General features: G+C 47.1%; 2 pseudogenes; one reads left to right on the plus strand and one right to left on the minus strand.

The window, feature by feature from the left end:
* The first annotated feature begins 8,414 nt into the window (after positions 1 to 8,414).
* Positions 8,415 to 9,399, plus strand: LOC120969617 (NAC domain-containing protein 76-like; annotated as a pseudogene).
* Positions 9,400 to 11,909: 2,510 nt separating this feature from the next.
* Positions 11,910 to 15,019, minus strand: LOC109761616 (sodium/hydrogen exchanger 7-like; annotated as a pseudogene).
* Positions 15,020 to 20,318: the final 5,299 nt, after the last annotated feature.

Consider the following 20,318-nt stretch of genomic DNA (forward strand, 5'->3'; position numbering starts at 1 on the left):
GCGATGAGTGGAGAAGCGCCAGGGCTCGGCCTCGCAGCGCGTGTGGCGACGGGTGCGAGCGGCAGAAGCCAGCGATGGTGGAGCAGAGGCGGGGCACGGTCGCGGCCGCAGGCGACGTGAAGCGGCGCAGTGGGCGGCGACGGGGTCGCAGGCGAGGTGCTAGTGCGAGTGGGGGGCGCGGGATGTGGTGGCCGAATGCATGCGCGCGTGGGCCGGCGGCGAGAGGCGTGCGCGCGGCCGGAGCGGGTGCGGGGCGGTGGTGGCTGCGAGTGGGCGCTGGAGCGCGTGCGCGACAGAGAGGAGGGGAAGGCGGGGAGGTGTTCCTCACCCCCGTTGTAGAGGTGCGGGCGGCGTGGCTCGAGGAGGAGGACAAGGAGGCGACGATGACGGTGGGTGGCTCCGGCGAAGCAGTGCGGGACGAGGCAGCGACGGTGTGCGACGGGGCGGCGCCGGCGACGCCGTCTGGTGAACGAGGACGAGGGCGGGGCCGGCGAGGGGGGCACCGGTGTAGTGGCCGCGTGGATCCACGGCGGCGTCGGCTCGAAGGGATCGGGGGGGTTTGCCCCGATCCAGATCGGGCAGAGGAGGGAGAGAGAGGAGTGCGAGGGGGGGAATGGGGATCGGGCTAGGGTTCCGGGAGGGGGGGGGATAAGGAGAGGGAGTGGGCCGGCCAGTTGGTTGGGCCAGGCCTGCTGGGCCGGAGCCCGGGGTTCATTTCTTTTTTTTTTCTTTGTTAGTTAATTTTCTGTTTTGTTTCTTTTCTTTTTATTTATCTTTCTTTTACTGTTTTACTTTTAGTTTTCTTTTATTTTAGTTTTATAAAAATTATCACTAGCACTTAAATTAATACTTTTAAATATACTATTGCCACATTAATCCTCATCCCAAATTAAAATAGTTTAATATTTTATAAAATTCAAAAGGCATTTATTTTAACATTTAAACCTCTATTTTAATTATTTTGAACACTTAAGCATTTTATTAAATTTAGATTTCTCCACCATTATTATCTATGCAATATTTGGTTCACTCCGAACATTTTAGTTTTAATATTTGAAAACTTTTATTGTTTGCCTACATTTTAAATTTTAACTTGAATCGTTTTTGAACTAACTCGAGTTTATCAACAGTAACCGAGGTGACGTGGCACCATTAGCAGAGGTTTACTGTAGCTTGATTATCCGAGCGTCACATGCACTCAGTGAAGCAACAAAAAATGCTATCATGATGTAAAATGGTTCATCATGGTCAAAGGGCTGCTTGCCTGGTTTATCAGAGTCTTCAAGTCTTCTGGTCCTTCTCCAAGTACTCCGTCTACTTCGTCAACTAACATCGGAAATAACCACAATAAAAAACACAACAAGGCAAAAATAAAAGTGCTCTAAAAATATGAAGTTGACTTTTGTAGGATACCCTTGGTCATATGAAAAATGACCAAAGTGATTTCATTGGGATTGGTCAGTAGATATTTTTGAGCATTTCAATATGATGGAATCATTGGATTTATGGATTTGCAAGAAGTGTACAGAAATATATTTTTGAAAAATGAGCAAAGGCACCCGTTTAACAAATCATGATTTTAGAAGCACCTAGGAGTTGGTTTCACTGGATTTGGAGTTCACATGAATTCCCTATGAATTTGCAAAGTTGACAAATATGAAGAAATGGCTCATTATATTGTGTTGCACAGAAAGTATTAATAAAAATGTTCATAACCTAAGTTATGAACTCAGAAGCATCTAGAAATTTGAATCATGGCATTTGGATCAAAGATGATCTCTCTGTGATTTTCTAAAGTTCATCACAGAAATGGAAAAATAGGATTTTATTTAATTTGTGTGAGGAAAGTTGTTCTGGAAAAATGTGCATATTGCACCAAAAGGTAGATCATGATTTATGGAGTCGCTAGAAATTTGAATTACAAGATTTGGAGTTCATTAGATTTAATTGTGGATTTTACAAATTTTACAGAAAAGAAAAAAGAATTTTTTTACCCAAATGGGCTGGATCTGGGGCGGCAGCCGTCGCACTGAGCGCGGAATAGCAATTGGGCCGGCGCAGCGGCTCGTTTGTGCGGGCGGAAGAGCTGACGTCGAAGGCGGCTTCCCGGTGGTACGCCTTCGCGTGGGAGAGGTGGATCTGGCCGAAGGCGCACTGCTAGAGGGCGCCAACCAGCGGGGCAAGCGGATCGGCGAGAAGCCGTTTCCACTTAACCCGACTGGTGGGCCGGCTCGGTCGCTTCTGCCGCTGACGGGCGGGCCCCCTGCCAGCTGGCGGGGCGTTCGTGCTCTACCTCTCGCTCGAGGCAGAGCAGGGGAGGCAGAGCGCACGCCGGCGCTCGTCCGGCGATAGCCGGCGCCTCCGGCCATCTCCCGCGGTGCTCCGCCTATGGGCGAGCTCAGCGCGGAGCGGCGCATCCGCTGGTGCAGGTCACGGCCGCCAGAGGGGGCCGAGGTGACCGCAGCCTCGACGGTGGCGGGGGAGGTCGTCGGCCATCCGTGGCTCTCGGCGTTCGTGCATCCCTGCGACGGTTCGAGGAGGTGGGGAAGGTCACCGGACCACAGGGAGTCTTTGGGTGGAGGAAAGGGAGGGAGGTGAGCTCGGTGTTGCTCGAATTCGAGCGAGCCGAAGTGGCGGTCGTGCGGTGGTAGGAGGAGAAGGAAGGCGCGGGAGGAGGAGCATGCTGCTCGAGGAGGTCGCTGGGGGGATGAGGGAGTGAACCGAGAGGGGAGAGGGACCTGGGGTGGCTGTATAAGGCAGGGCCATGGCGCACCGTGGGCGGCGTCCACGGTCGCGGCCAATGCAGTGCCAGGGGCCGAACTGGCACCCAGTGCCTTGTCCAGGGCATTTGTAGGCGTGGAATAGGCCAAGGGAAAGGCAGAGGGAGAGCGGGGGAGGGCCAGTGCATCACACATGTGAACGTGCTCATTGGAGCTCTCGGACGGTGGGCGCGCGTGCGAGCTGGGCGAGAGGAGGGAGAAGGAGGAGGGGGACCAGGCCGTGGCGTGTTGCGGACGCCGAGGAGCATCATCGGGCGCGCTGGGGAGGCCCGAGGTGGCCGGAGGTGCTTGGCAGAGGGCGGCTACAGTGCGGGAGCGCATTGTAGCGTGCTCCAGAGCGCCCAAATGGCCGGCATGGCCATTTTCTATGCAAGGTGGGCGCGGCCAAAGGTGTCTGGTAGCTCTAGGGGGAAGTAAAGAATTGGGCTATGGCCTTGGATGCCCTGGGGAGCCACTGGAGTGAGGAGGGAGGTTGAGGGAGAGAGAGAAGCTGCTGTCCAGGGAGGTAAATGGGGGTGTTTCACCCCTCAATCATTGAGCAATGGCCAGGGGAAAGTTACTGGAGGTAGAAGAGGGTCAGGAGTAGCTGTGGTACAAAGTTGAGCCCATGAAGATTAGTGGAAGAGGTCAAAAATGGAATTTTGGTAAAGTGGCACAAGGTGTTTATTGCTTGTTTGGGTAAGCAAATGAATTCCATTTGGCATGAGACTCCACAGGGTGAAATGGCACATATAATTAGGGCCTTCCACCAATTTTGAGCTCATTTGGGCAAAGTAGCCAATGCAACTTTTGTAAACCCTAGAAATCAACAGAAATGCATTTACCAAGATCTAGTCATGCAAAACCATTCCCCTTGATGCACCACTCTGTGTAGTGTCATCATTTGTGCATGACCACAAAGTTTGGGGGCATTTGGAATAAGTTGGCAATGTAAAGTTGTTCAAACTTGAATCTGGACAGAGAAGGTTTTGGGGCACTTTGGTGAACCAAAACAGTTTGGATTGAGCTGAAACTTTGCAAGGTCATCATATTATGCATATGTGACTTGCTAGAATTTTCCTGGATTTATTGGAAAATATTTCTTGTAGAAATATTTCAAATACTTGAAATGGACAGAAATGGTTTTGGAGGGTTTTGCCCAATATTTTGAACATGACCATGTGTTGAAACTCTTATATATGGAAAACTCTTATATATGGAAAATATATTCCCACTGAGTTTCCCTGATTTTTCTCAAAAAAATTTGAAGCTTAAAATAATTTTAACCTATTAAAGACCATTTCTGGCCTCAAGAAAAAGCCTTTAAATAAAATAGGAAAATTACTTTTAAATTTATATTTTTGTGGTTTATGGAAGTCCTATATCTAATAGGTTTCAAATATACTCTTTGAAATATTTTTTTCATACCCAAAATCAAGTACTTGTAGTGCAAACCTCAATTCAGGGGTTTTTGGAAAACTAATTTTTGAAAATACTATTTGGCCAAATTATTTTTGTAAGAAAATACTATATTGCTCTATACACATGGCATGATCATTGGGCAGAAGTTTGGGGCAAGGAGATGAAGTATAGAAGGTGGAGTTGTGTTGACTTTAAAGAGCACTTGAAAAACACAGAGAGAAAACCAACTCCAAATAAAAGCCAAATAATGCAAAAGTTTTTGTCAAACCACATTTTGCATGATTTATTGACTTAAGTGTTGTGGCATGAAAATCAGGGTGTGACACGGCACCTTCAGGAAGGATCCAACACCAGAGCGCTGCCACCGCCCGATTCGAGGATCAGAGTTTCCCCTAGAGTCGCACGACGGGCAATGAGAGCCGCGATGACGCCTTCAAGAAGGGAACGATCTCGCCGCTGCCGGTCTGTCCGAAGATGGAACGGGTTTTCATCCAGGCCAACACTCACCGCCACCGAACGCCGCACCCCGGCTACCACGCCGCCCGCACGGCCATGGCCACCGTGCAGCATCAAGCCACGGGCTTTGCCCATGAGCACCGCGCTACCACCACCAGGGCCGCCGCCCTAGCATCCAAGACCTTGACACCGCCTCGCCCGAGATCTGCCACTACCCCAACCAAAGAGACGAGCGGAAAGGTCCCACCTTACGCACCCCTGTTTGAACCCCAACGCCGAGACCCAATTGGCCAGCCACCACTGGCTTCCATCGACTCGTCCTGTAGCACCGGGCGCAAGACGAGCTTGGTCCTGCATCACCGTGCGCGAGACAAGGTCGGTCCTGCTGCACCGTGCGCGAGATGAGCTCGGTCCTGCCGCACCGTGCGCGAGACGAGCTTGGTCCTGCCGCACTGGGTGCGAGACGAGTGATGGACCGCAGCTGGGAGAAGGCCAGCCCTTCGACGAAAGTAGCTCCCGAATGACGAGGAGAGGGGTCGAAGGTCGAACAAGCCGCCTACGAACGAGCCGACGCCGAAACATGCCAGCCGCCGCAGCCGACCTGCCAAGCTGCCGTGGAGCCATCCACGGCCGTAGCAGCAGCCACACCGGACCACTGCCCAACCCGCGCCGCCCGCCGAGCTCCAAGCGTCAGAGCCGCCGAACACGCACCTCCCGCTTCCGGCGAGCCACCTGTAGCCACCCGAACACGCCGGACCGAGCCACCACGAGCTAGCACGCCGAAGCTACCACCACGTCGGAGCCTTCACCATGCCGGAGCACTGCAGAGGCGGCCAACCCGCGCTGCCCACGGCCCTCGCCGCGAGGTGCGGCAGTGGACAGATCTGGCCGAGGCCATCCACCACCACCGGGCCCCCGCACGCGCCTCCATCCAGCCCGTCGTCCGAAGCACGACGAGCACACCAACGACCTCCAGCCACGGCCCTCCGCCGCCACAGCCCGCGCCGCCCACGTGCAGCCCGCCGGAGGGACCCGATCCGGATCTGGATCGAGAGGCCCAGCCCCACCGTCCTCACGCAGGCACGCCCCACCTAGCCCGCGCAGCCACCGCCGCCAGCATGCCAGCCAACGCCGCCCGCGCGCCTCGCCGCCGCTGCGCCCCATGCCGAGCACGGCGCTCCCGCCGACCACCGCGTCCCGCGCCACGCGCCGCCAAGCCAGGAGGGAAGAGAGCCCTGCCGCCGCCGACGCGGACCAGGCTTTGCCCGGCCGCGCCCTCCGGTGGCGGCGAGGGAAAAGAGAGGTAGGGGGAGGGCTAGGGCCGGCGGCGCCTAGGGCTTCGCCCAACCGCTCGCGGGAGCGGTCGGGATGAAGCGGCTTTTGACCGGCGCCTGCTATAGAGTTGCCACCCTCACCGTTCCAGTTCCGGACCTCCAATTCCTTGAGGTTGACCTGGGGACAAACATAGCCTTCCTCAAATCCTTGAATGGTATTTTCGCTGTTTGAATAAACATAAAATAATTAAGACGCCGATATCCACCACACGTGTGGCATAATACGCATTCGCTCACACACCGTGTGTGGCATGAGTAGGGGCAGCCCACACGGGCTGTGTGTGGGCGAATAGTAGAATTGCCCACACGTGTGGGCGCAGCTACTTCGTGCCACACACCCAACAAGTATTACTCATCCCCACCCCGCGCGTGTGGCACGAAGCAAATATGCCCACACGTCCTGGCGCAGCTACAAATAGGTACCCACGGGATGACGATTTAGTTGCCATCCGGGATGGCAAATATGGTTGTAAGAGCATGGCCACTCTCTCTGTTTTGGTTAACTATAGTTGCCATGTCTAATTTATGGTAGTTGCCGCGTGTAATCAAACCATAGTTGTCATGTGTGATTAACTATTTGCCACATATGGTCAAACAATAGTTACCATGTGTGTTTATCTAGTTGCCACGTGTGGTTAATCACAGTTGCCATGTATGTTTACCTGATTGCCATGTACACGCAACTACAGTTGTCGTCTAGCAAACGAATCATAGTTTCCATGTGTGTTTACCTAGTTGCCATGTACGCCCAACTGCAGTTGCCATCCAACAATGTACGACTGTCGTGTGGGCGAAAAGCAGTTCGCCCACACGCGCGTGGATTAGGTGGTGGCTGTGTGGACAGAAACTAGTTCGCTCACACAACACAGTTGGCAACCGCGTGCTGTGGGGCATGTGGGCGACCTCTCCAACGCCCACACACCGGCCTTGTCCTACGTGGCATACGAAACTGCCTCGGTGTGTCAAAATTTGTGCAAACTTAACTGGACGGTGATCCAGGCGTGTGGGCGAGTTACAATGTTGCCACACGTGTGGGCGATTAGTGTTTTCGAATAATTAAGGGTATGTATGTTCAGGTGTGTGAAATGATCATAGGAGGGAAGGCCCGAACTTGGGGATTCTATCACAGGGGTGCATGGATCCATCCAATCCGGCCTCTCTCATTATCATATATCACCAGCTATCCTGCTCCTGCACCATAATATCTGCAACAAGAGAAAAGTAACATCATTCTTTTGTACATGATTTGAGAGAGCTCATGGCTTATGGAGCCACTTTGCTTGGTTGTTATGTCTAAACTTCCTACCTCCAACAATGTTGAGATCCTTGAGGGTGCCCAAACATGCATACCCACATTTCTGGCATGAACGTAGCAACAAATCTTTAGTAACCAAGAACTTCAAGATAATTACTGAATAATGTATCGGGTTACGGAATGCCAACGGTCATTGAGGTATTCTCAGGAGGATCTCCATAAACACTTTTTTTCCATTGGCAAATTTCAAACAAATGATTTGAACTCCTCTTTGAAATCAAGTATGAATTTGGATGGCTTCTTTCCTTCCCAGCATAGAGGTAGAGACACCCCTTTTCAACTCTTGCTAAGATCACCCTTAAGCTGCAAGAGACAAGACCTTATGAGCTCAATAATCCTACTCCCTTTGATCCATATCAACTGTCGCTGATTTAGTATAACTTTGTGCTAAATCAATGACAAATAATATGGATCGAAAGGAGTACCATATTAGAATAAAAAAAATTTACTCCCTCTGATCCAAATTAATTGACACAATCTTAATACAACTTTAGCAAAGTTATACTAAGGCTGCGTCAATTAATTAAGTTATACTAAGGTTGTGTAAATTAATTTGGATTGGAGGGAGTATGGAAATTCACAGCAGTGACAAGTGCTTGATATGATTGTGCGGAAAAGTAGGTGAATAAGCTTCGGCTGCCCAATACTACTTCCATCGGTCTCACACCAAGTGACCGGCCATCAAAATATAGGCTTACCGAGCCAGGTGAGTAATAATTCCTGGAAAGACCATTCATTGGAATTATAAATGAGATCTGGTCACAGTTATCAGAAAAAATCAAATTAAAACAGTAGGAAGTTGAGAAGGCACAGGAAAAAAATAGTGACTTTTCTTTTGAGACAAAAAAAATATAGGAACTCGAATAAGCGTAGTATGCGCGACTGTTGTTGGGCCAGGCCCAACGAGGCGAAGGGGGGACACGAGTTTGCGCAAAAGGCGGGAAATAGAAATCGCGCGGGAAGCGCATCATCGACTGATCGCCGGGGTAAAAGTAAAAAAGCTAAACATGGAAATCCGACTACAGCTTGGGACGATGAGGCGAATCCGATTTCAGACGGAAGCGCGTCGTCTCCACACCATATAATCCCACCCCTCACCAATCCAATCCCTCCTCAAACACAGCTAGCTAGGAGACCATGGCCGTCACGAAAGCGAGGAAAGCAATCAAGAGATCAAGATCAACTTCCGCCACCGCCGACGCCGACGCCGGAGCCGGAGCCAGCAGCTCCATGTCCATGGCGCCTCCGCCCGGTCCCGGCGGGTTGAGCGAGCTCCAGCAGCCGCCGCCTTTGCCTCCCGGCGTCTACTTCAACCCGACGAACGCGGAGAGCATAGGGTTCCTCAACCGGTGGATCGCCGGCGACGACAAGATGCCCGACGCGCGGGGGTTCATCTTCCACGCCGACATGTACGACAACGACCCCTACGCGCTGCAGCGGCTGCACCCGCCGGCCAGCGCCCGCGCGGGCGAGCACACGTGGTGGTTCCTCGGCGAGAGCAAGTTCCAGAGCCCGTGCAGCGCGACCAAGAACAAGCGCGCCGACCGCAGCGTCCGGACCGGCGGGTTCTGGCAGGTGGAGCAGAGCAAGGAGGAGATTCCCGAGGGCGGGCGTAAGAACAGCTTCGGGTTCTACTGCGCCCCGAAGAAGCCCAAGACGCCGTGGCTGATGCAGGAGTTCACCAGCGACAGGGACAGGGGCGCCGGCAGGAGGGGCGTGCCCGCGCTCCACAAGCTCTACGTCACGCCGCGCGCCACCAAAGAGGGCCGGACGGAAGTCTACGGGGAGGACGGCGTGGCGGCGGGGAACAAGAAGCCTGTCCCGGCAGACTATTTCGCCGCCGCCGCCGCGCTGATGCCGCCGGGGAGTGTCCGTGGTCTCCAGCAAGAGCACGTTGAGCCTCTACACGCGCCGGACCTGCCGCCTTCGCCCCCGCCCCTTCTTCACTACGGCGACGACGGCCAAAGCTTCATGAAGGGCATAATGTCGTCGGTGGGTCTTCTTCATTACGACGACAGCGAGATGCGGCAGGACTTCATGGGGGCAGCAACGCCAGCGAACGTTCTTGGTCAGTACCAGCAGCAGCATATGGGGCTTCCTCCACCGGTGCCTCCACCTGCGCCGCCGGGCCTCCATGATGAGGATGCGCCTGAGGATAATTTCAGCATGCCAATGGACCAATTCATGAAAATACTTGACGAGCCAGCGCCAGCGGAGACGGTCAGGGGGGAAGAACCGGCGTGGGACTCTTTGCCAGACATAGTTGATCATGATGAGTTCTTGAAATTCAACAAGGATGCTTAGATTGCAGCTCCACTTAGACTGAGAAATCCAAGTTACACTTAGACAGACGGATCGATTGATCTGCTAGCTAGAGACTATTCTTTGGTTGATTAATTTGGTTTGAGGGATTAATTTGTGAGGGCTTCTGACTATGCCAGTAGTAGTTCTCCATGTACTGTGAGTTTGTATTAGTTATCATGTGATGTGATGTTTTTTTGAGGGATTATCTTGTGATGTGATTGGTTCCAACTTTCAAGACTGTTTATATTTAACAATTGCAGGGAAAGAAACGTTGATTTAGTTTCAAATTCCTGCCCTAGTAATTTTACTTGATTCGATCATACGATTTGCATGACAGGCATGAATTTTGAACATAGTTAAGGCTATTTTTCTTCTTGACTTGTCACTCCTAGCCATTGGTACCCGTGAATAAGACACGAGATTATCCCCCAAAAAGAGGAATCCCCCTCCTCTCATGCTGAGGCAGTGACCAACCACGCTCTTGGTGATGCTTGAGCTGTGAAAGAAGCTTGTTCTTCGTTGGCCAGTAGAGGGGGACCGGGTGTGGCACCTAGCTACACCCACCATTAACAACAATTAATAACATGCACAACATCAAAAGAAACCTTGATGATAAGGCAATATCAAAATTGGCTTTCACATACAAAATCTCCTTGCCTCAAGAAAAAAAGAACGAAATCTCCGACTGTCCCTCACCACCCATCGCATCTCTCACCTACTTCTTCCAGGTTAGGCTACACGTGAGTCGACTGAGTTTTTAAAATTGGGCCAGTCGATCAATTTTGAACGTCGAATCCACATCCAACGGCACCCGTCCTTTCTTCTATCTCTAGCCTTTCTCCTTCTCCAGACCGCCGGTCGAACCGCGGCCGGCGGCGCTCCCGCGCAGCCTTGCCGCCCCGCCCTCCCCGGACCCGCTCCCCTCTGTCTAGCCGCCGCCCCGGCCATCCCTCTAGGCCCGCTCGCGTTTAGGTTTTTTCTCCGACGAAGTACACCACCGCCCCCACCTGAATCCTAAGATAGATAATGGGGTAGCCCTCCGGCGAGCACCTTTCTTCTCGTTCCTTCCCTCCGGCTCACTCCGGTCAACTCTCGAAAACCGACTGACCCCTATATCAAATTCAATTGACTGTCATTTAGCTAAACTGACTTTTTCCACCACATGTATTGTCACTGACATGCTGTAGACGACCCCATGGATTTTCTCCAACGACAACTTGATCTCATCATCCGGGAAAGGAGGCAGCAGAGTACATGGGGACTAACCAACGAGGAAATCATGGAGGGATCGACTTCATGATCTCAAGCATATCACGGCTCAAATGTGAGGTAAAAGTTTTGCCATGAGAAGATTACATATATCTATTACGGAGTAGAAGGTTCAACAGTCGATATATATCTGGCACACTAGTAGCTTGCTCCTAGCTTGAGTGCCTTGTGCCTTGGCATCTGACATGAATAATGTTTTTCTTTGTACTTTCAATTCTCAGCAGTAGTGTCATATCAGCTACCTATAGAACATATAAATGCTTGTGACCAATGTAGCAAAAATAAAATAAAATCATAGAGCGTGAGCGTGATTGAATGGTTGCAGCGGCACGCTGTCTCAAATAGTATTTCGGCAAATAAAGTCAATTCCATGACAATCACATTCAGTATCTCTTATCTGTAATTATGTTGCTCGTATGACACCCGGCGATGTCGAATGGCATGATGACGTACCTAACTTTGTACACTCTATCTATGGTTATCGACGATTTAGTTATAACAGCAAGTAATAAAGCCAAGTGTTTCTCAAGAAGAGAGGTCAATCTCATGATTGCTACATCAAGCACGCTACTACATTCACACAAGATCCCATCAGCTGCCTCGCGTTACGCCAGATGATGAGCCAGATGATGAATCACCCAAGGGCAGCTTGTTCGGAGAGTCGACGGTAATGATGACTTGTTCTTTTCCAGTAGATTCTTCCCTGCTGAGCTGCAAGGCTTCAGCAGAGAAGCTACCACCCAGCTGGTTCCTCTGGCCATTGGCCTCCGTGAACAGCCTCCCTACTTCGAAGATGATAACTCTAGCTTGGGCTTCCACCTGATAGCTGTCTGCTGCGTAGCAACTGTCCATACGGTTCATAGCTGTAGGTAAACAGGAAAGCATCAGTGTCAACATCAATCAATAGATATAACTAGAAAACGTACGAGTAGGCCTATAGATTTCCATTTTCAATGATTCACTTCTTGATGGATGATGTACAGCACCAGAAGACTCCAGACCAAGTAACTCCAGGTCCATGTTTGATGGCAGCAGCAGAGGACTCCTGGAGGTACGATGCTGTTTTGGTTCTCCGCCTTCAAAGTTCCTTCTAGTAAGATGCCGATGTAATTATGCTCGAGCATGATGTCTACACCCTTGGTGTACAAGTTCATAGTAGATCCTGTGCTGACGAGAAGCCGCGTCTCTTGCATTGTCATTCTCTCGAACACACGTGGGATCAAGAGCTTAGCAATGACTGCGGCACTTTCCTGAAAATTCCATGTATGTATGATAAAGGACTAGCGGGTTAGATTCTTTCACCATGTTCCCCCCTCAAAAAAAGATATAGATTGTTAGGCACAAGAAACATTGTCACATCCGAAGTAACCGATTTGGGTGAACAGAGGATGGAAGCCCAAGCAAGCTGTGATGCGTGCGTAGTTTCACACCAAAATGGGTAAACAAATTCTCGGCCACAAGAATATTACAGAAATACATAAATCATTTGAGACAAGGTGACACGACAAGGCATCTAGGGGCCATTTCCCTTTGATGTAACAATCAAGGGAAACCAGATAAATCAAAGTACTATGTTGTAGTATATATCTCTAGTGTTTTTGTTTTTGGTTGGAGGGCAGAAACAGAAGAAATGCAACCTCGACATTTCTGTTTTTCTTGTGAACATGTGGAGGGGAAAGTTAGCTGGGTTCCTCTTTTTAGAAATTTTCAAAATTTTGAACTCTTTCGAATTTGAGATTGTGTAGAAAGAAGATACAATTCTACTCGAACTTGGTTAAAAAAGAAAAGAGGAAACGCCGCTCATCTGCAAGGTTCTGGTTCTTCGACTGGTAGCCAGCAGTTTTGCTACGTGGTGATATTAAGTAAAATCCAGAAAACATCTGCTTCTATGCCCTCGTAGAGTTCAGAAGAAAAAAAAACTAACTGCGCAGTTACAGTAGATGTAGAATAATCACTGAATTTAATAAGCACACAAGCAAACAGTAAAATTAAAGCACACCTGCCACAGAAAAGCCTCAACAGAAGGATCTGACCGACGCAATTGATCTATCTTTTCCGCTTCAATGAAGAAACAGCGCACGAGAGAATCTGTAATCATGTCACAGAGACAAGACATTCCTGTTAGCACCTCGTATAGACCCAAAGTGCTTCCATGTGAGAAAATTGGGTGCAGAGAATGCCTGCTGCTTAGCCTCTGACTTCTCCACTGTCGAAAAAAGGGGGCAACTTAGGGGGCGGTGAAATGGCTACCGAGAGCACATGCTATCAGGGTGAACAGTAAATTCGTCAAAAATGTTGAAGGTATATGCTCCAACGAAATACAGTACTGTTTAGAGCAGTCTTAAGCAGAAACATACCTTTACTGCTCCGATCGAAACAATCCATATACCAGTTGCTCTTGAGCCTTCCATATAAAGGGCTGCGCCATGCACTTTTACTTTTTCTTTTGTATTGCTTAACAAAGGAGCACGCACAGCAGCAGGCAGTATGCTGACTAATGGATGAGTGCCTAAAAGATCGCTAACTCTTGGCATTTTCACTAATTGTGGATTCCTCTTAAGCTTCTTCAGATCTGTCTGACAAGTGATTAACTTACATGAATTGTGAACTGAAACCACTTTGGCAATTAATTTTCGAAGCAAAAGGCAAGTCAAACACTCCACTACCTGCCAAGCATCATCCAGATGTGCCATTTCTTTTTCTTCCAGTAACCCAGTCTTCCGTAGGTTTTGAACATTCTCACTCAAGTGTGTCAATACAGCATATGTTACTTGTCGAGTCTTTAGCACACAAAGAAGCTGAAAATGTGGAAACACCTTCAGAATCTAGGCAACAATGAACTCTCAGATTCACCAATGGGAAACTGCCTTGTTTATTCATATAGTGAAGTTTTTCACCACTACTGCAGAATTGTTGTATGACAATGAAATGAAGTATTCCAAAGTTCTATAAAACTAGGGCATGTCTCGAATGTAGAGAGTTCTGCAACAATTTCACATGAATTTTGCAGGAAACAAAATCTGGAAAACAAAACTAACAAAATCAATTCCAAACTCCGAAGCTAACCATTTACATCCACTCACCCTAGCGATGCCATACAAGCACATGGAAATTCTCTACAGATCAAAAATTAGAGTCCCAGTTCAGTTGAGATGGTGCTTTCTCGAGTTTTGCAAAAGATAACTGGTTGTTGAGTGAACTGTCGAGCTATTGTGCTGGAGGCTGAAGGCTCCATAATAGTTAAGTCTACAGATAAATGCACATTGTAAGCACAAACCTGAGGGAATGTACAGCGAACTTCTTCCAAGAACTTCCTAGCTTCCTCTCCCCCAGCATTACTTTCATCAATAACAATTTTTGCAATCTCACTATCACCTGATGAAATAAGTATACGGAATATTGGTAAGTAACTAGGATCATATGTGCAAGTTGAACTCCACATATCTTAAAAAATAGGGTCAGAGGAGAAAATAGAATTTGAGGACGATGACTTTAGATAGGCTTTACATAGTTCAACCTTAATAAGCTAAATGGTTTGAGCCACGCGTCCATCTGCACCATACCACTTTCGACGTATCTTAAAAAATAGGGTCTGTAGCTGATTGATTCTACAGAAAGATAGACTGGCTCCGACAAATAACAAAATACTACTTTCTGTTCTGCTTATGGACTATAACGACGAACAACTACGCATAACATCTGGCATATGCACCACGTATTGTGACCAATATTCATGTACTGCCTCCGATCCATGGATTGAGTACTAAGATCTGGAATTGGTAGCACAAAGAAATGGTAAATAACAAGCACATAAAAGCATTCTAAAAGTTTTCCAAGATTTTACCAAGAAAATCTTATAGTTGTCTCCTTGCAATTCTATGAGCACGAAGAAATGCAGCACAGATGTAACATCCTGACTCCAATCTTTGTACTGTGAAGTATGTGATAAAACTTTGTGGTAACATGCTTGCAGAAAGGAACCTATAGTAACTTGGGAAATGGACACTGGACTGCAAACTGTTCCAATCACATAATGGTCGGCTAGAAACAAGATCCATAGCTTCATCAACTGATCGCATCAAAATATTTGCTGTAGCTTGAGTTATCTGTCCCTGGTCAAGCATTGCCCAGTAACTGGCTTGCACACCTGAAAGCAATATTTACAAAAGGAAAAAAAATTCTTTGTTAACTGATCGCATTTAGTATGAAACTAAACATCTCCATAAAATAAGGAGACAAGATAGAATTATGGACGAAATATCAAGCCAACTATTTAGAGGCAAAAACACAAAAGCAAACAAACTGGGGGTGGGGGGGGGGGGGGGTGCCTACCATTCAAAAGACGCACTCGACCATCCTTTAAATTCATGGTATGTACGTGATCATGATTGTCATCATGTGGATGTGCATGTTCATCTTCCAAGTTACTCAAGCCTGTGATATATTTCTTAACTGTAACCCAGTCAGCAGGACCAAGCTCCTCATCATCTTTGAGATCACCAAAAGCTTCTAATGTCTTGTTTAGAATTTCATGTCTAGTATAATTCAACATGCGAAGCTGCAGCAGTAATCAGAATACATTTTTTATGCCGAACCTGAACAGAACATTACTATACTACATATATATATTCATCAATCACATGTGAAACCATGAAGTACTGATATTTCTGGAAGCAACAAGGTATCAGTCACACAAAACCTACCCCACGGAGTTGCTGGATGAAGAGGTTTAAGGAAAAAATAGTAAGCAAGGCTGAGAACACCTTTGGGACTTACAAATAGGTTCAACTGAAAGAGAAATTAATCATTTTTATGCCATGGTTATATAAGATGCTAATCCACCAACCCTGAACTCATAGGCACAGAAATAAAATATGTGTAACAATCACACCATATAATCTTCCTATTTACTGATTAATCTAGGGGAAATGACAGAGGAGTTAGAGTTCAAAAGATTTCATATTATCACACAGAAAAGCAAATTCTTTAACTCCAAGGTTAAAAAAAAACACAGATGAAGCTCGTAATTTGTAAAGCTAACCTTTGTTACTGACAGGTTGTCCATACCAAGTGCGTGCAACAAAATTTGTGTGGTAGAACCATTCAATATCAGTGTCAGAAACACAATGCCACCAGTGAAGAACACAAACTGCAAAATGATGGATAAAATAAGACTTCCTCAAATTAAATTTTCTGATTTTGTATTTTTTCAGGAAAAATTAACCTACCATTGTTCCGACTTCTGGTTTCAGAAAAGGTTGAGCTGTATCACTAGCACGCTGGTAAAAAGTAACCCAGTAACACCTTGAATTATTATCATAGACTAATTTTTTGAAGAACAAAAGTAGACTAATATAGTGATAATAAGAGACAAATGAGATGGTCAAGTGGTACATGAATATAACTTACTTTAACAGACAGTGCTAATGATAGGGAAACAGCACCTCGCAGCCCAGACCAAATAATAATTATGGCTTCTTTGAAGTCCAAACCATACCCAAAGTAGCGCAACAAAAGATACAGAGCACCAACAACTGCAGCCCGTGCCATTTGTACATAGAAATAGAGCAGAAGAAGAAACCCCCATGAAGTGCCTGAAAGAGCAAGAGATAAACGGAATTTATACACCACATGAGTAGGTTTAAGGGGGGGGGGGGGGGGGGGGCAGGATAGGCCCCAACCTAGGGAATAGGAGCAGCAGTTAAGACATGTATACATATTTCTGGTTCAACAGCATGAAGATGGATTAGAACAAAAAGTATAGTACACAGAAGTTGTTTCAAGCACTTGCAAATATGATCAAACTGCAATTCTACTGACTAACATGATTCATTTTTTTCAAGGTCAAGAAAAGAAAAATGCAATGACAGCAAACACCAATTGTGCTACCCGCAAAAAAAAACACCATTGTGCTGCCCCAAAGATGGGTGGTTAAAACAACATATCTCAGCAGAACTATTGGCTAACTGAGATGCCAAGTGTTTATCCACATAATCAGTTGGCTGCAGTTTGCGGCATTCATAATTGAGCTGATGATCCCCAGAAATATCGATAAGCATGACAAAGAAGTGTGTTATAAGAGGATTTAGCTCAATAACTATGTCAACAACTCGTTACCATGATGTATAAATAAAGCACTCACTGAACCAACACAGGCATGAAATGATGCTGCATGATGCAAACTACGAAAAACATGCTTTTATAATAAACCAAAGAAAGGTTCAGTTGGCAATGAACAAGGAGAATTTAAAATGAAGTAGACATGCTTGTTTTGCAGTTTTGCATGAAACCAAACAGTAGACAAAGATAAGTGAAGATATTACCGTGCCTCTCAAAATGGACATTATGTCTTAGCACACCATCTGCAATAATAACTCCACTGAGGGTAATACACACATGTAAGAAACATCATAATGGTGTCAATATAAAGTACTATCAAACTAAATAAATGCAAGCATAATCTGGTTTGGGCGTTTAGCTATGAAAAATAGAAGATCTGAAAAAAAAAATGAAAGTTGGACAAATATTGATACCTCAGTATGAAAATAAGTGTGTTCGCAATGTAAGCAACTATTTCCCTGAATACAACAGAACAGCAGTAAGATACAAATAGGCAATCTCAGAAAATATGAGTACATAAATTGTGAGTGTGTCATAGTGTCTGCTCAGGGTGTCATGAGTGCGCAAGAGAAAGCGTACTTACATAAGATGACCTGTTCGTACACAAGGCCCAAGGGATGCTCTACAAGACCGTACCCAATACCCATTGCACTAGGGAAGGGCTTACCCTGAAGGATCCAGCGTTTAAGCCGACTAAGGATGGTGACATCTATGAGACCAACCCGGAGAGAATCAAGCCCTGACGAAAAGACGCATATATAGGAGGACAACTCAATTCAAACTCAAGCAACACAACCCTGTTCTTTTGAGGAGCCAAGCATGGAGATCGCCATTCGCCGAGGATAGACCCCATCTACTACACCTCCTTTGTTAAAATCCTCAAGATAATAGAGAAAAGTGGGACACTAGAGTATTGTCAAGTGTTATATAGTGCTGTGTATAGGCCTGTGTAGTTTCTCCATTATATAGGGGTTCATTTGCATATGTACCTTGTACTTCTCTGGCCTGTTTGGCCCATAGCTATACAAGGGTTCAGTTCGTAACAAGTATTACCCATACAGGAGCCTGAACCTTGGGTAAATCTGTGTCAACTCAGTCATCTATGGGGTATCGACATGCGTTGCTCGACACCCAAAGCGTATGCATATTACGATCACATGATCGAGAGCTCAGGGATGGAATATGACAAAACATTCCTACCACGTGCACATACTAGTTTGGTAGTATAGTAAAAATTTGGTGTAATCATTACTCTCACTTTGTTGCCAGTTACAAACTCTAAAATTCTACTAAGGCTACTTCAGGAATCAGGACAATGATGACAATGATGATACAGGGTCATTTAGAAGACAAAAATATTAAATCGGGTGTGTTTGTGTTTTTGCGAGGGGAAAGATAGAAGTGGACAAGTAACTATGGGGGTGTTCTGATCTCCTCCCGCTCCACACTTCACAATTTCCTGGAACAGATAAGAGCCGAACGAAATAACCTCCAGAAGCTGGCTTCGTGAAGCTGTGGTCGATCCTAGTGGAAAAATCCGGAGCAAGGAGGGCCCAGCTCCACCGATTGGAAAAGCTAGAGTTCACCCTATTTACAACATCCTGCCACCGCTAAAGAAAACGGTTCGCTGAGTACGCTCGAAAATTAGAACCTATTGCTACAGGATCGATCTCCCTCGCCTCGCTGTGCACCTGTCGGCCCTAATTGGGCTGCTTCCAGCCGGCCCAGTCTGAACCGTACAAGGCCACAGCCCTCCTAGCCGGGCCGCAGCGCTTGAGAAGCTGCAGATGCAGCAGAACGCATCTCAGATCGCTGATTGGAGTTAGAAGCCACGAAAACAAGTTGGATATGTGAAGTTTCGTGAAGCTAGCGGAGATCAGAACAATCCCTATATACTGGGCATGAACAAACTTGGCAACTGGTATCCTAATGCAAGGACATAAATTTATCAAAATCTCCTGAAAGTATAGGTTGTCCTGACAGAAAAAAAGCATGACCAGGATTATGGAACTGACGGAATACATGAGGAACAGTGAACAAGTTAGCCTATGTGACCAGGAATACCATGATCACTGTTGAGAATCTTGATCTTGCTGATAATATAAAAATAATATGAAAGGACATATGTTGCTAGAACAATACCAGAAATCATGCAAACTTCGGCGATTGTCGCCCTTAAAAGTAGTTTTTGCAAAAGCTGCATAGAATCTGCCAGGCATGGCAAAGTTAACACTGGAAGAACGAGATTAAAGGATATGCCAATCAGATGTGAAGACAAGTTTTACTAACATTCCCAAAGCTGTGACGGTCAAAATACCAGAGTATTTCAGTGCATCTTGCACCTAGAAATGAATAAAATGGATGTATCTATAACTAAAATAAGTCTAGATACAACCATTCCTAGGACAAGTATTTCCGGACGGAGGGAGTAGTATTTACTGCCTTGGCAAGAAATAGTAATCATAACTGAATAAAGATCAATCAGCTTTTAATTAAACCACTCAGATTTCAGCGTAGATAGGCAGACTTGGAAAGATAGCTTTATCTGGTGTGCTTCCATCGAGAAGGCGCTCTCAAACAAAAGGGCCGGAAGGAAAGCAGCCAGGAGAAGATCAGGATTTATGTTAGCCCCTGCAATTTTTGAAGCACAATCAGCAAACGATCAATTCAGAAGTTGAATAAACTAATTCTCAAGTACTGTGTTGTTCCAGTCTTCAAAATAATACGTCCATGGTGAACTCACTCACAGATACGCATGCCAGCTCCAAGTTTGCCTAGACCGTCTTTTGTCCCGTACTCTGGATGTTGAACAGTATTTACAAACTGTCAGACTGAGTCCGTCGTGCGGCAAAGGAATGGAACCACAGATTACTCTCTCTTTCTAAGGAGAATCAGATACTTATTACTCCCATTTGCCTTTCTGGGGGGTGGGGGATAAACAGACCTAGTGACCCTAGGGCGACACCGAGGACAAGGAGGGCGATGGTGTAGGGGACGCGCGTGCCGCGGAAGAGGTGGCGGCAGGCGGCACCCAGCACAAGGGACACACCGGCGAAGAGAACGGCATCATCGGGCTCAGCGGCGGTCGCCATCAGAAGGGAGGAAACAGACTCGAGATACTGTCGGTACTGCTTCCTGAAGAAGTGGTATATTCCTGGGAGCACAACTGCTCTGTGTCACGGCAAATTGGACATAAGATAAAATGAACTCTTTAAATGTGTAGGTGTGAGGTTAATTTAGAAATACTGGATTGACAGCAATTCAAGTACAAATTCGCCTCCAAAAAACACATGTGACAATGCTGCCAACTTTCTGAGCAATCGGCATCACATAATATTT

Source organism: Aegilops tauschii, chromosome 7 (genome assembly GCF_002575655.3).
Source record: "Aegilops tauschii subsp. strangulata cultivar AL8/78 chromosome 7, Aet v6.0, whole genome shotgun sequence".
Lineage (NCBI taxonomy): Eukaryota > Viridiplantae > Streptophyta > Magnoliopsida > Poales > Poaceae > Aegilops > Aegilops tauschii.